The following is a 15,840-nucleotide window of genomic DNA, read 5'->3' on the forward strand; positions in this document are numbered from 1 at the left end:
GTGAGAGAGGGGAGAGTGGGAAGAGGTGAGGAGGAGAGGAGGGAAGGGGCTGGTCTCACAGGGACATGAGAGCCCAGTTTGGGGTTCAGCAAAGCAGACGCATGGTTTGCAGCACAGGATAATAACAACCGTGGCCGCTGTGTGGAGACTGGTTCAGGGAGAGGGTGATGAGGCTCTTGCAGTGACCCGGGGAGAGATCAAGGCGGTCTTTAGCTGGTTATTTGGTTACTTAAGGTGGGCTCATGGCAGTAGATGTGGGAAATGTCATCTTCCCAAGGAGGAACTGACGGGATACTGATGGGCTGGGCAGATGAGGAGAGGGAAAGCTAAATGGAGGGCACTGTTGAGGTCTCTGCCCGGCACTCTGCGTGGACATCGATGCCATCTGCAAAGGCAGAGGAGACTGGGAGAGAGACGGTGTAGGAGCTGCCAGGCAGGCTGCAGGGCACATGACATCTGAACCTCAGGAGAGAGAGACGATCACCCCCATTGCATCAGACCACTGTGGCAGGCACCACTAGAGCCAGCTAAATACCTAGTCTCATCATTTTACTTTTACTAAAAGAGCCTCGAGGAGGGGCATCAGGTGACATGGTATTCACTGTGGATTGAATTGTGTTCTCCAAGAATGCAGGTTATATAGTTACCTGTGACTATGACCAGGTACCCAGGTACCTGTGACTCTGACCTCCTTTGGAAATAAGGTCGCTACAGGTGTGATTAGGTAAGATGAGGTCCTCCTGGAATAGAGTGGACCCTGATCCAATATGACTTGTGTCTTTCTAGAAAGATAAGAGACACAGAAACTGAAATAGGCTGAAGGACATATGAAGACAAAGGCAGAGATTGGAGCGATGGGTCCACAAGTCAAGGAACCCCAAGGACGGCCTCCCACCACCAGAAGCTGGAGAGGCAGGAAGGATCCTCCCCAGAGCTTCAGAGGGACCAGGGCACTGCTGACCTCTTGACTTTAGACTTCTGGCTTCCAGAACTGTGAGAGAATCCATTTCTGAAAGCTACCCAGTTTGTGCTGCTTTGGTTTTGGAAACCAATACAGTGTCAAGCAATGAAATATAAGCTCAAATCCCTGCAGGCATCCCTTCCCTTGTAGAAAGAGCGGCTCTCAGACCCCTGTGCTTCCCCTTCTACCTGCCTGGGACACGTACAAACAGCAGCAAGTGTGGGGGCCACCAAAGCCAACAGCCCAAACACAGCAGGGCAGAAACACAGGATGCAGCCTCCAAAATGTTTATCCTGCATTAGAGCCAAACAGTAAGAACTCCAAATTTACACAGCCTGACATTTCTGTCAGACATGATGGTAACAAGTTAGAGTTGGCATCTCTTCCCAAAGAAATGAAAGAGGACATCACTTGAAATCAATAAGAATAAACCAGGATGCTGGTTATCATTTTAAAGAAAGCCTTTCTATAAAATCACAATAGGCCAATTAAAGTCACTATCAGGAAACAGAAGAATAATCAGCATAGAGAAAATAAATCCAGATTATAGTGAAGGGGATGATTCTCGGGGAAGAAAAGAACCAAGCCTGGGCACACAGAAGGTTCAGAGAGTCTGTGATAAAATTTGCAATCAGAGTCTGCACCAAGACAGTGTCTCATAAAACTTTTAAACCAGGGAAAAAGACGGAATATTCAGCAATCACCAAGCAGGAAAGACAGGCTACAATGAAAGGTATGACTCATAGCTGCCTTTGATTTCTCCAGTCCTCTCACTTCCCAAAGACAAAAGAAACACATCTATAGGCCTCAGCTCTGCAGAAAAGGATGTGCTCTGAGAATTAGTTACTCAACAAGTTGTCATCCCTATCTGAGGCTACAGAATGGCGCTTTCAGACCCACAGAATGTCCTTGTATGGCTTGTGAATCCGTACCTCAGAGCCCGTAATAGACTCTGTTGCGTACAAGAACCTAATACACACTAAAATAAGCAACACCAAACACTAGGGGATAAAAAGTTATTCATTAAATTAAGTTAGGTTAATTTCATAGGGATTTGGAAATTCATTTAACATTATGCCCCAGAATAGACTCCAGATGCTTGAGGGAGTTAAATCGTTTTAAATATGTGAAATTAGAGAGGAACTGGCTAAAAATAAATTTGAGTATTTACCTCAACTTCTAAGAGAGGCGAGCTTCTTCAAAATGGAATCAATAGAAGAAATTTCAGTGAAAAAGAGCATTTGGCTATTTCACTGAAAATTAAAATCAGCAAAACCCAACAAACCTAAAATTTAAAATCATAAAAAACTATAACGTGTTAGGTACATATCAAGTGTCAGGTGTGGTACTAGGCACTTCCATGCCCTCCCATTTCATCTTTGAGGCAGCCCCAGGAGGAGGTACGGTGACCCTATTGTGCTGGTGAGGGAGAGGGGGGCGTGTGCCTCCTAGAGCCAGGGTTCCCCTGGGTCAGTCGGACACCGAACCCTAGTCCATCCCGTGTGAATAGAACAGACAGGAACTAGGGGGAGACGCATTTAACATTTGTGAAAGCTTATTCCAATAAATTAGAGAATCACCAAGATATTCTAATCATAAAGGGTCCACACATGACAGTTCCTGTAGCACAGGTGCCATAAGCAGCCAGACACAGGGGGCTTCCTGAGAGCCCCTAACCCAACATGCCTGGGGAGGGGTCTCTGGCAGATCTGACCACTCTCAGGGCCACAGAACTCAAAAGGGAGCTGAGAGAGGCTCAGGAGACAGCCCAAAAGGCCACAGTGCCCCCTGAGACGAGGCCTGGCCCCTGGGAAGGCAAGACAGTGTCTGGCAGACACCACCTGGGTGACCTAAGTGAAGCATGTGGGTCCATCTTCAAAATAAGAGCTGTTGGGAGGGTTAAACGAAGCCACAGATGACAAGTGCCCAGCACCTGGTAGGTGTTCCAGGGCTCTGTCCCGGTTCCCAGCCCTCCTGGCACCTCCTTCGTGTGGGGCTGGAGGAAACCAAGGCGTGTATGCAAGGAGCTTGTGACAAAGTTGTTGAAGCAGTGATGGAGGAAATGGGACAGGGGTGTGACCTAGTGATCAGGAAGCTGCGTCTATTTCTAGGCTGCAGGTGCAAAGGGGGTGGTGGGGTGGGGGTGCTGTGTAGCAATGAGAAGGCCATCAGCACCCTGGCTGGAGGCAACAGCCCATGCACACACGCCTGCACCCACCTTCTAGTCTGATGCAGAGGTCTCCCTTGGCTACTCTCGCTGGAACCTGGCCAGCCAGGGAGCAGGGGTATATATGGCTTCCAGGCTTCTAGCCCTAGCAGTGTGTGGTAGGCAAATAACGACTCCTCTAAAGATATCTACATCCTAATCCCAGAACCTGTGGATAGGCTGAGTCACACTGCAAGAGGGAATGAAGGCTGCAGATAGAGCGAAGGTTTCTAACCACCTGACTTTAAAGTAGGGAGATTATGCTGGATTATCTGCATGAATCCAATATCCGTGAAAGTGGACGAGGAAATCAGAAGAGAACCATCAGAGAGCAACACGAGGACTCATCCAACACTATCAGCCTTGAGGATGGAGGAAGGAGGATGAGCAAGTGCCTCCAGAAGCTGCAAACGGTGAGGCTCCCATTCTCCCGTGCAGCCTCCACGGAGGGATGTGCGTTGATTTGAGCCCAGTGAGAAGCGTGCTGGATTTCTACTCTACAGAACTGTAAGCTAGTCACTTTGTGTTGTTCCCAGCCACTACCTCTGTGGTAGGGTTAGGGTTAGAGTTACGGTTTGGGTTATCACAGCAGCCACAGAAAAGAGGGGTCACCAAAAGAGAGGCTGCCTGCGATGGGAAAGCCATGGACCCAGGATCCTGCATTACTGGAGCCAGGTCTCTCTGTTCTAGGGGCCTGGAGACACAGAGAGGTGGTAGTATTATCGCTGCTTTATAAATTAAGAAACCAAAGGACAGAGAGGTCAAAACACCTGCCTCAAGCTACACGGCACTCTGCGGTGGTTCTGGGATGCGAGCCCAGGCAGCCTGACTGGGGGAGTGTATTCTCATCCACTCCCTGTCACTGCCTACTGCACGATAATTTGGGTGTTGTGTAACTTGTATAGCAAAATACTAGAAACAATCTCATTGTCTAGCACTAGGATTAAGTGTTAATAAATCATCCTAAGGCATCAACTCATTGGGTTTTATGAAGGCTTTCAAAATAAATATGAGCACCATGGGAAAGTATTGACAAACAACGTGAAATGAAAACAGCAGGATGCAGAATCATGCTTACCTTATGCTTACATGATAACAATATGCCAAGGCCTGAAGCAGGATCATGAAGAAACAAAGACATCTATGAGGGCAGTAGGAGCAAGCGGCCCGCGTGTCCTTTGATCCCCTGCACATGAAGGTGGCACCGTAGTTAGCAGCATGGGATGCTCAGAGAACAGAGGGAATTTGTTGCCGGACGGATGGACCGGCTCCACCAGACACCACCTACATTCTGTAAGTTATCAGAGCCGCTGGGTCTCATGTACAATGGGAGCCATAACACCTCCAGGTTCACAGAGTTGCGGTAAGCATCAAATGACACCATGTTTGCAAAGATGTGGTGGTTCTATAAACCTTAGCTCCACCTGTGTCTCCCTGGCTTTTAAGGTTTTGTTGTTGTTGTTGTTAACATTGTTACATTTTTAAAAACTAGTCCTCCAAGGTGTAGTTTGGAGGATTTCTGAGGCTAACTCAGGGAACAGTGATGAAGGGGTCTCAACAGTCATGATGCCCATGGCCCCATCTTCAGTTCTATTGAGGAGGGGAGGCTGCAGGTGTTCAAAACGTACAACTCTCATGCATTTGACACAGTGCACTCCTGAGGCCATTGCCATGGTCTCAATAACAAATGCCCATCATCCTGATAGTGTCCTGGGCCCTTGTCACCCCCCTTTTCGCCCCCTGCCTGATTCCCAGGCAACCCTCATCTGCTTTCAGCCAAACCAGTGGCTTCTAATCAGTAGTGTTCATTTGTCGTCAGGGATGGTCACTGTCAGAGTTTCTATCTTTTTTTTGTAATGAAATAGGAATGAAATCATGTCATTAAGCACTGATGAGACAAGGCAATTTAGCTACCAGTGGGTTGCATATTCATAGCTGAGCCCTAATTAAATAACTGTCAGAACAACTCCTTTTCACTATCTCCTCGGGTGTGATGTGTATGCAGATAACCAGCAGATGGGTGAGCAGCTCACAACTCTCCCAGCTGTCCCTTGACAGGTATTAGACATCCAGGTGGAGCCTGTCTGCGTTTATTCATGACCCCAACACTGGGTAGTGCCATCCCTGCTGGCGGGCGCAGGCACTCTGATTTCCACCTCTCTCCTTCTTCTTCCCTGGCCTTTCCTTCCTCCTTCTGCTGCAACTCCCCCGCCGTGGAACATTGGAGAGCCCTCATGCATTCAGCATCTCTCGCTCTATTTAAATGCAGATGGGAAAGAGCAGCTCTCTTTTTGGCCTGTTCTGTGCTAGTCTGACCCTTCTAAGATCAGAGACGGTCCAACTCCAGGGGGCTTGAGGCCATGTCTCTGGGTATTGTTGCTGTGGCTGGAGCAATGTGCAGAAAGTCCTTTCCAGGACATTTCTCCCACCATCCCACAGTTTATCTGCAGCCGGGTGGGGTGAGAGGTGGGGGTGCATGCGGACTCTGACCCTGGTTTTGAGCCTCACATTAATCCTAACTACGCCTCTTTCTTCCTTCTTCCTCAGAAACCCACGTGGTCTCTAAAACAGGTCTTACTCCATTTTTTAAACCAACAACTATGAAGTCCCAGAAAGGTTATGCACATGGCCAATGACACAGCTATTAAGATCCGACATCGGCTGACTCTCATTCCCAGGTTTTCCAAAAGCCAAAATGCCCCAGTAACAGCTGACATTTACATGCCATTTATTTTGTGGGCCCCTCTTGAGTTTCGTGAAACCCAAGGAGCGACTAGACGATCCCAGGGGGGCTACTGGATTCTTGTCTCTTGTAGAAGCACAGAAGAAGGTTACCTCTTCTGTCCCTCTGACATGAATGTTCTTGAACTGGGCCTGGATCCAGGTAACTGGAGATGTTGCTATGTGTTGAGAACACATTACTTTCAATGGCAAAAACCACAATTACTTTTGCATCAACCTAATAAATGTTACACACTCTAAACCTTATTGTATACATTATTGTAATAAATAATTGAATTAACTTTTATAAATAATATTTAAATATATTAACAATATTAATATCTACTGTTAATATCTGATACAATCGATGTTTTAAATTAATCATTAAATCTCTAATGAATAGATATTTATATTTGCTGAGCAATAACTTGATCATTGGTGAAGCTGGTGGTGGGTACATGATAGCCTGTTTTACTATTCTCCCAATGTTTAAATGTATTTGAAATTTTCCGGAGTAGGGGGTTGAGAAAAAATTAATATGACAAGCCTTTCTTCCTTCCCCAAGGATACATAAAAGTCTTAGAGCTTTTCTCCCTGGTGTGTTGTAGAGGGACTTGAAGGCCCCGGACAGATGTCCAGATGGTGGGTTCAAGTTCTGCTTAGTTTTCACACCCACACACATATTCACTCACTCCACTTCTATGGTGAAGTTCGACTTGTTGGTATCCGTTTTTAGGCCCTACATTTTTCTTATTTGGTCGGCTTAGAGGGACAGAGAAGGAAAGAGCATTTCTCATCCCGGAAGCTTGAGGGAGGTGAGGAGCCTTATTCAGCCCACCTCGTCTGGGAAGCCTTCTGGGAGGACATGAAATCTGAGGAGGGCTTTGAGCCGTTTTCTGCGAAGACAGGAGGCTGTTCCCAGAATCCGTAGGCCGAGTCTGTGCAGGCACAGATGCTGCGGCAGAAGGAGGAGGCCAAGGGGACACAGGCCTGAGCCCCACTCTTTGCTGCGTGAGACTATGGCAGATGCATCCATTCACATACCATCCACCCAAGCCAATGCCAGATGCTGGGACACAGGGAAAACCAAGGGCTTGATCCTGTGCTCACAGACTCCAGAGCTCTGGGGCAGGCAGCATCATAAACAGCTAGACTAGTGTGATGGCGTTAGGAGAGCAGGAAGCTGGGCGAGGTGTGTGAGGACTGCAGGAGGCAGGCCACGCTCCGGAGGGGCAGGCATCCTGAGAGACCAGAGAGGGTGACACCAAGGGTCAGGGGTGGTGGGAGGGTGGATTCCAGGAAGAGGGTGAAGAAGAAATGAAAGATTGGAGGTGAGAGAGCTCAATGTGTTTCGGCTTCAGTTCGACTGCAGTCTGGAGTAGCGGTGGGCGGGGTAGGTAAAAGAATCAAGAGATGAGGCTGGACAGTTACAGGGGCTCATCGTAGTATAGCCCATTTGAGAACACAAGCATACACTCTGTTTTTATCCTGGCAGCATAGAGGAAAAATAATGGAAGGGGCTAGATTGGAGGCCAGTTGGGCAACTGTTGTAGAATGAAGAAGGAGAAGAGGCCATGGCCCCAGAAAGCATGGCAGTCACAGTGTGCACAGGCATTGTGGAAGCCCTGGAGGTGGCTGACAGCTCCCACTCTGGGACAACTCTGACGGCATCGGCTGGGTACTGAGAGGTATCATGCTGAATCCTGCTCTCAAGAAAGTCACAATAGCAAAGACAGGGAATCAACAACCCAAATGGCTGTCAAGAGTAGACTGGATAAGGAGAACGTGGTACATATACACGATACAATACTACGCAGCCATCAAAGAACAAGATCTTGTCCTTTGCAGGAACATGGATGGAGCTGGAGGCCATTATCCTTAGCAAACTAACACAGGAACAGAAAACCAAACACTGCATGTTCTCACTTATAAATGGGAGCTAAATGGTGAGAACACACGGACGCATAGTGTGGAACGACACACACCGGAGGGCGGAGGGTGGGGAGGGAGAGGATCAGGAAAAATAACTAATGGGTACCAGCCTTAGTACCTAGGTGATGAAATCAGCTGTACAACAAACCCCCATAACCTGAGTTTACCTATGTAACAAACCTGCACATGTACTCCTGAACTTAAAAGTTTAAAAAGTGAGAAAGTCACAGCTGGGTGATAAAGCTTCACTGGCATTGCAGGACAGTTCTCCTGGGCCTTGGACTAACCCAGTTCTCCTGCTCTCTCACTTGCAGTGCCGGAGAATAACTAGAACGTCCTGGAGCGCAGCATGTCCTGGTTAGATAACGGGGGACTAACCAGAACAGTCTGGCTCTGTCCCAGTTGCCCCTAGAGACAGGAAATTCTTCAACACTTTAGCCCGGCAAGTCATGTTCCCCAGGGTATAAAACCCAGGGCCAGCTTCGACCACTTGAAGACACAACTCTATCCACCCAGGCAGCTTTCCTGAGCCTCAGGGGAGCAGCTCCTCATGAATCCCAGGCTTCTGTTGTCTTTTGCTGCCTATCTATAACAAAAAAATCCACTTCGTGTAACTTGCTGTGTGTGTGTGAGTTTCTGTCTCACAAAACTCAGACAAGTTGGTAACCAGTACATAGTGACCCTCCTTCACAGAGGTTAAAGGGAGAAGGTTCATCAGTGATGATTCTGAAAACTAATGGTTCTGAGAGAAGTTAGAGGCTAGGACCACCAAGAACTTATGGTAGGCCAGACATGGTGGGTGGCTCATGCCTGTAATCCCAGCACTTTGGGAGGCCGAGGCAGGCAGATCATCTGAGGTTAGGAGTTCAAGACAAGCCTGGCCAACATGGTGAAACCCCGTCTCTACTAAAAATACAAAAATTAGCCGGGCATGGCGATGCGTGCCTATAGTACCAGCCACTTGGCAGGCTGAGGTGGAAGAATTACTTGAACCTGAGAGGCGGAGGTTGCAGTGAGCCGAGATTGCACCACTACTCTCCAGTCTGGGCAACAGAGCAGGACTCCGTCTCAAACAAAACAAAACAAAACAAAACAAAACAAAACAAAACAAAACAGAATGAGAGAGAAAGAGAAACCTTCCACATGCTGCTGGGGGGTTAGGGGGTGTTAGAGGCTCCCCAGCTGTGCTCCCTGCAAAACCCCACCTTGCCCACTTTTCACACTGTGTTACCATCTTGTATTCGCTGATCGGTCTGTGCCCTCTGCTAGCTGGGCTCGCCGGAGGGCAGGGAGAGTGGCTGAATCTCCGTCATCCAGCATAGCCCTGGGCATAGCGCATGTTTGTTTAGCCTAACTCTCTTCTGGCTGCTCACCCCAAAGAGCTCACGTGGGTCATTCTACCCATGCTGAGACTGGGAGAGACGATTGTAGGCGCAGGTCATATTTCAAGTGTGAATAAATGTTTCTTCATTGGCTACCTCGAGTCTAGTCCTGCACTCAAACCTCAAGTGCTTCATTGTTTCAAATTTCTTCTAGGATTAAGCTGGTTCATTAAATATGGTATTATGATCCCAGGACACAGCAAACCATGAACATGAAATGACCACTGAGAAGCTCATGACTTCATCAATCTATCAGACACCCTCCCACCTCCGGGCCTTTGCCTGTGCAGTCCCTTTTGCCAGAACAGCCTTCCGCCCCCAGCCCCTGTGGGTGACTGGAACATTCTTCCTCATTGATATAGTTTGGTTTGTTTGTTTGTTTGCTTGTTTATTTTTGGTTTTGGTTTTGGTTTTGGTTTTTGAGACAGAGTCTTGCTCTGTTGCCCAGGCTGGAGTGCAATGACAGGATCTTGGCTCACTGCAACCTCCGCCTCCCAGGTTCAAGTGATCCTCCTATCTCAGCCTCCCAAGTAGCTGGGATTACAGGTGCCTGCCACCACGCCGGGCTAATTTTGTATTTTTAGTAGAGACAGGGTTTCACCTTGTTGGCCAGGATGAACTCAAACTCCTGATCTCAGGTGATCCGCCTGTCTCGGCCTCCCAAAGTGCTGGGATTACAGTCGTGCGCCACCACGCCCAGCCAGTAATCAATAGAGTGTGGATGTATGTCCTTGTTCGAATCTCATGTTGAAATGTCATCTCCAGTGTTGGAGGTGGGGCCTAGTGGGAGGTGATTGGATCATGGGGACAGATTTCTCACAGATGGTTTAGGACCATCCCCTTGGTACTTCCTTGTGGTAGGGAGTGAGTTCTTGGGAGCTCTAATCATTTAAAAGTGTGTGGCTCCTCCCCTCCTCATTCTCTCCCTCCTGCCATCCTGTGAACCGCCTGCTCCTGCTTCACCTTCCACCATGAGTAAAAGCTCCCTGAGGCCTCCCCAGAAGCAAATGCCACCACGCTTCCTGCACAGCCTGCAGAACCAGGAGCCAATTAAACCTTTCTTATGAATTACCCTGTCTCAGGTATTTCTTTATAGCAATGTGAACGAGAATGGCCTCACAGACTCATCTTCCAGATGAAACATCTCTGACCCCAAGGCAGCCTCAGATGCTCCTCCACCTTTGCTCCCTACTGTGGGTCATGGGTCACCGGGCTTGAGAGTGTGGTCTTCCTATCAGACCACCTGGATTCAAAGCATGGCTCTGCTACTTCCTACCTGTGTGACCTTGGGCAGGCTACACAACCTCTCTGTGCCTTCATTTTCTTCTATACCAAATGGGCATAATACTAAAACTGATTTCATAGGATTCTTGAGAGGAGTTCACAATAGGACACATGTAAAGCACCTGGAATGATGCCTAGGAAACACAGTGTTCAGTGAACGTCAACTGTGATCACTTATACACACCACTGCACTGTAGGCTCCTAGAGGGCAGAAATTCCATATTATCACTGAATTCTTTCCAAGGAGAGTGCTGAATGATTACATAAGAGAAAGAGAAGGAAGGGAACAGACAGGAATTATCAAATTATGCATCTGGCATCTCAGATATATAATTGTGCCTAAATCAATAAGGCAATTTCACTACCTTAAATGTAGAATAAATGTCAGAAACAATAACAGGCATTGGCCTTGACCTTGATTGAGCCTACTGAGGAGTCACGGTCATGGTCACAGTCTGTTGTGGGACTCTTGGGACTGGAACCAAGCAGAGTGTGAATCCGTCACTGGTGAGCAGAAAAAACCTGGTGGGTGGAAAGCATGTGGGTCTCATAGATGGTGCTTTGGGTTCCTGCTCCATTACTTATGAATTGAGTCGACTGGGGCAAGTTCCAGAAACTCTCTCAGTCTCAGTTTCCTCCCAGGGATGATCCACTTACTCCTGTGGATCAAAAGAACTATACTGATTCCCATAAGTAAAGTGTCTAGGTATTCAGGAAGAAATGAAGTGCTCAATACATGCTCCCCCTCCAAACAGCTCCAAAATCTCTATTTACTCTTCAAAATTGGAAAATTTTTAAAAATTCATGAAACCTAACAGGTGTGCTCTGAAACAATCCTCAGTTCCCAGACATCAGTGCAAGTTGCAACTGCTCAGGTGACAGCTGATGACCTGTGGCCAACCCCACTCCAAACCCCAGGAACCTGCGACAAATGGCACTTGGAAGGTGACTGTGAGGTGCTCATTGCACATCCAAAAGGCAGCTTCAGGAACAGGAATGGAAGATCGCTGTACCCCACCTCAAATGCAGAGCAGGGTGCATGGCTGTGGTAAACTGATTATCAGTGCCGGAACTGAAAAATAAGAGAATTTACCCAAGTTCGGTTTGTTTTCCCCTACCTGAAAATAAACTAGTCTCCACGGAGCAAACATCTCATAAATTAAACATGTGGAATTTTCCTTCTCTTCAGTTCAAAGATTTAGCGACTGTCTTATTAACAAGGGAGCTCAAAATGATTTTTAAAATAATCAAATAGAAGTCTAAATTATTGCTTTACATTATTTTTTCCAAGTGTTGGAGGATACCAGATGGTTTGTAGGAATAAGGGATTCTGCAACCACCCTTTTATTCTTGTTAAAAAAAAAAAAAAACCAAAAACGTGAATTATGAGTGTCCATGAATATTCTGGCTCAGGAACTCAAGCCTTCCAACAGTAATTACTGGCAAAGGGATAGAAAAATCAATGGAACAGAACAGAGAACCCAGAAGCAGATCTATAGATTACAAACTTAGCATATGACAAAGATAATATTCCAAATCAGTAGGAAAAAGACAGACTAATCAACAAATGGTATTGTTACAATGGGCAATCCATTTAGAAAAAAATGAAGATGGCTCCCTACCTCCCAGGTAAATTCTGGGTGCTTTAAATATCTAAACATATGTCTTTAAACATGGTGAAAAAGACTGTGGTCTTTAAAAGTAAAGGAAGCCAAAGTAGCCATTAGGGGTTCAGAATGAGGCCTCTCCAATGTCCAAGCCTGTGTCTCCCTAATGTTCTGAAGGGGATTTTTTTCCACGGGCTTTCATATATTTTGATGACAAAGTACAACACTTCGGTTCTTACACCAATGCCCCTTCTCACCACCGCCCCCCACTCTAAGCCAAATAGCAAGATGGAAGAGCGAAAATAGAAATTACTAAGACCTTTGGTGAGAAACCAAGCTCCAGCCCCCACTTTCCTATATAGTCAATTTCAGTACTTCTTAGGAACTTTTCAAATCCTTTTGGATGAGAGGAAGTAGGAGGAAGAAAAACAAGGTTGTACCAAAATGAGAAAACATCTAAGATGTGCCTGCTAGATTGAGGCTTATGCTAAATGCTACTTAAAGAGAAATAACGGAAACCAGGTAAATGACAAAGGCTTCCAGGAGGGACGATGGTGGTTCAGGAAGATGAGGGGGGAAACGAAGCAAGCACAGATGAAAGGAAGCTTTGCAGAGAGACAGAAGGTGGAGAGGGAAGGAAGGAAGCCGTGTGTGTTTTTTTCATCTCAGAGAGAGAAAAAAAATAATCAACACCTAAAAACATACCCAACAGATAAAGACTGAGAATAGAACAAGAAAGATGAGCTTCAAAAGGAAATTTGTTTGTATGAATGAACAAGCGTTTAATGGGCTTCAGTGCTTCAGATTTGCCCACTGAGTCTTTATGCCCCTCCACAGCTCTGCAATGCTGCCCTCATTCTTATTCTTATTTATTTATTTATTTATTTATTTATTTATTTATTTTTATTTTTTTGACACAAGGTCTCACCCTGTTGCCCAGGCTGGAATGCAGTGATGCAATCTTGGCTCACTGCAGCCTCAACCTCCCAGGCTCAAGCGATTCTCCCACCTCAGCCTCCTGAGTGGCTGGAACTACAGGCGCACACTACTGAGCCTGGCTAAGTTTTGCATTTGTTGTAGAGAAATCGTCTTACTATATTGTTCAGACTGGTCTCGAACTCCTGAGCTCAAGCATTCTCCCACCTCAGACTCCCCAAGTGCTGGGATTGCAGGTGTGAGCCGCTGCACCCTTATTCTTTACAGAAGGAGAGAAAAAGCCTCTGAAAGGTTAGGAGAGCCGCTCAAGGTCACACATTTACTAACCAAAGTTGCTGGGACATGGACCCGAGCTTCTGACTTCATAGATGGGACCATTGCTATCACTTTACAGCTGCAGTGTTTAAAAATTAAAAGTGAGGAAAAAGTTGAAGTCAGGAATTGGAGAGTAGAACTAAATAATATGGTTCCCTCAGAAGAGCAAGAGGGACTCCAAGGATCTGTAGCCCTCCATGAAGGAAAAGCCGAAACCTAATTCTGGGAATTCAGTACTTCAAAGCAAATATTATGTATTTGCTGGCATGGTTTCTATTTTTAAAGGCAAACTTTTATGCCAGAAAACTTGTAATTAAAGCCCTTACAAGCAGTATCCATGACTGTATTCCAGTTGCCCAGGGAAATGCCCACCTCCCAGCTCAGCCCAGGCAGCAGGCTCTGAGGGGCTCTCCCACCCAGAGCCATGGAGACAAGATTTCAACGAAGATAAAGAGCCTGTGTATTTATTTTTAAGGGATTTTAAAGTGGCATTCCCAAGACCAAATGCTGTTGCTTTTTAACCGTGCTGTCCCAAATCCATCTTCAGAAGGCAAGGAGACCCTGCAGAAACAGCTCACTCATGAGCACTGGAGGGCCAGGGGTTTGTCTGATTCAGCCCAGTTCTCTGTCTACACTGCAGGCACCCTGTGGTTTCAGACCAAGCAGCAAGGGCTTGAGTGGAGAGCAGTTTTCAAAATCAGAGAAAAGTTCAGATGACTGAATTTTAAGCCAAGCCCAAAGATCAACACAATTCTTTTCTGTCGGGATCAGACCCCACCTTCTAAGCAAGGTTCTGCTCAAGGAATCCTGCAGGTCTCTGGATGGAGCAGCTGGGGAATACTGGGAAGAACACTGGATTTGGAGTCAGACTAACTGGCTCAGCCAGTCCAACCTCCGATTGGCTAGCACCATGCTCGCATACGTGAATGTCTTCCTGTCTGAGACTCAGTTTCTTTCCTGGTAAAATAATGCAATTTATAAATTACTCTGAAACTGCATAATTTATAAAGAAAATGAATTTATTTCTCCCAGCTGGGATAGAGAGAGATATGAAAAGCAAAAGTTACATAATAGGTGCTCAATAAGCATTAATACCTGTGGGGTAGGTGATAGAGTCTGAAGCTCTGCATTTGAATTCTCTGTTTTGCTCCTTGCCCACTGTGTGGCCCTGGCCAAGGTTGGACCTTAGTGCTCATCCGGGTAAGAATGGGGCCAATGGTCTCCAGCTCACACGGCTCCTGGGGAGGTGAGAGGAGAGCATGAACAAGACCTGCATGATGGGGTTTCCACGTCTCTGTTTTCCAGTGTGCAACATCCAACCCACCTATTGAGAAAGGAATTGACCTGGAATGGCTTACTTTTGTATTCGTCTGTTCTCGTACTGCTAGTTGGCTCACAATTCCACAGGCTGCACAGGAAGCATGCTGTGGAGGCCTCAGGAAATTTACAATATGGTGGAAGATGAAGAGGAAGCAAGCACATCTTACCACGGCAGAGCAGGGGAGAGAGTGCGAAGGAGGAAGCGCTACAATCTTTGAAACAACCAGATCTCATAAGAACTCACTCCCTGTCATGAGAATAGCAAGAGGGAATCCACCTCCATGATCCGGTCACCTCCCACCAGGTCCCTCCAACACTGAGGATTACAATTCAACATGAGATTTGGGTGGGGACACAGAGCCTGCTTTCCATGGCTCGCCTCTCTGGGGTAGACGAGGGAGGACCAGAGAGGTTTCCTTATGTGAGGGCCTGTGGCTTCTCTGGCCCAACCTGAATGCCTAGAAGTGCTCTCTGTGTTGCTATTGCTCTTGCTAGTGCTTGCCTGGGTTCCCATGAAGATCTTAAGGGGCTCTCTCCCTGCTCCTCCCAAAATAGTTCATATGGCTCCAGCTCAGTCTCTTTAACCCCAGGGATGGTCCCGCAAGCAGTCAGGCACCAGCCATACAGCTCAGGCCTAGACACCTTCCTCCAAGTCTGTTGAATGCACATTGGCTCAAGTAGCCTTTCCCACTGGTGGAGATCCAGGCCACGCCACCGTCTCCCCATCATACCCTGCCATCTCTGCTTCTCTTTTCTCCTGCTCACAGCGTCAGATCAGACCGATCAGCCAGCAACTGAACAGATGCCCCCAGAAGGCAGAATGCAGTCTCCCCTGCCTGCAGGCATCCCTGGAATTTACAAACAATTCTTGTAGAGACCCCTTCCCTTGGTTTTGGGGAGGAAAACCTATCAGTTCTCAGAAACAGCAGGTGACTTCTTGCTGTGTAGAAAATCTCAGGGGGCATACAGTCCAGGCTTCAGGTCTGCCCGGAGCAATCCTGCTCACAGCTGTCAGCTCCTCCACCACCTGGCTTGGGAAAAGATGGAGAGGGTTGGCCAGGAAAGGCCGCAGCGTGCATCTGGAGGCTACGGAGCACCGTCACATAGCGGTACCCAGTTCCGTCTCTAGCCACACAGTCTCCCTGTCTCCTTCATCCCCCAGGCTGGCTGGGCTGG

At 47.2% G+C, this 15,840-nt stretch overlaps 1 long non-coding RNA gene across 1 annotated transcript; it reads left to right on the top strand.

Annotated features, from left to right (window-relative positions):
- Positions 1-2,865: 2,865 nt before the first annotated feature.
- On the top strand, positions 2,866-6,160 carry LOC119627184 (uncharacterized). The gene is made up of 2 exons (XR_005243242.2): positions 2,866-4,530; positions 5,715-6,160. It is a non-coding gene; the product is annotated as an uncharacterized lncRNA (long non-coding RNA).
- The last annotated feature ends 9,680 nt before the right edge of the window (positions 6,161-15,840 follow it).

Source organism: Chlorocebus sabaeus, chromosome 14 (assembly GCF_047675955.1).
Source record: "Chlorocebus sabaeus isolate Y175 chromosome 14, mChlSab1.0.hap1, whole genome shotgun sequence".
Lineage (NCBI taxonomy): Eukaryota > Metazoa > Chordata > Mammalia > Primates > Cercopithecidae > Chlorocebus > Chlorocebus sabaeus.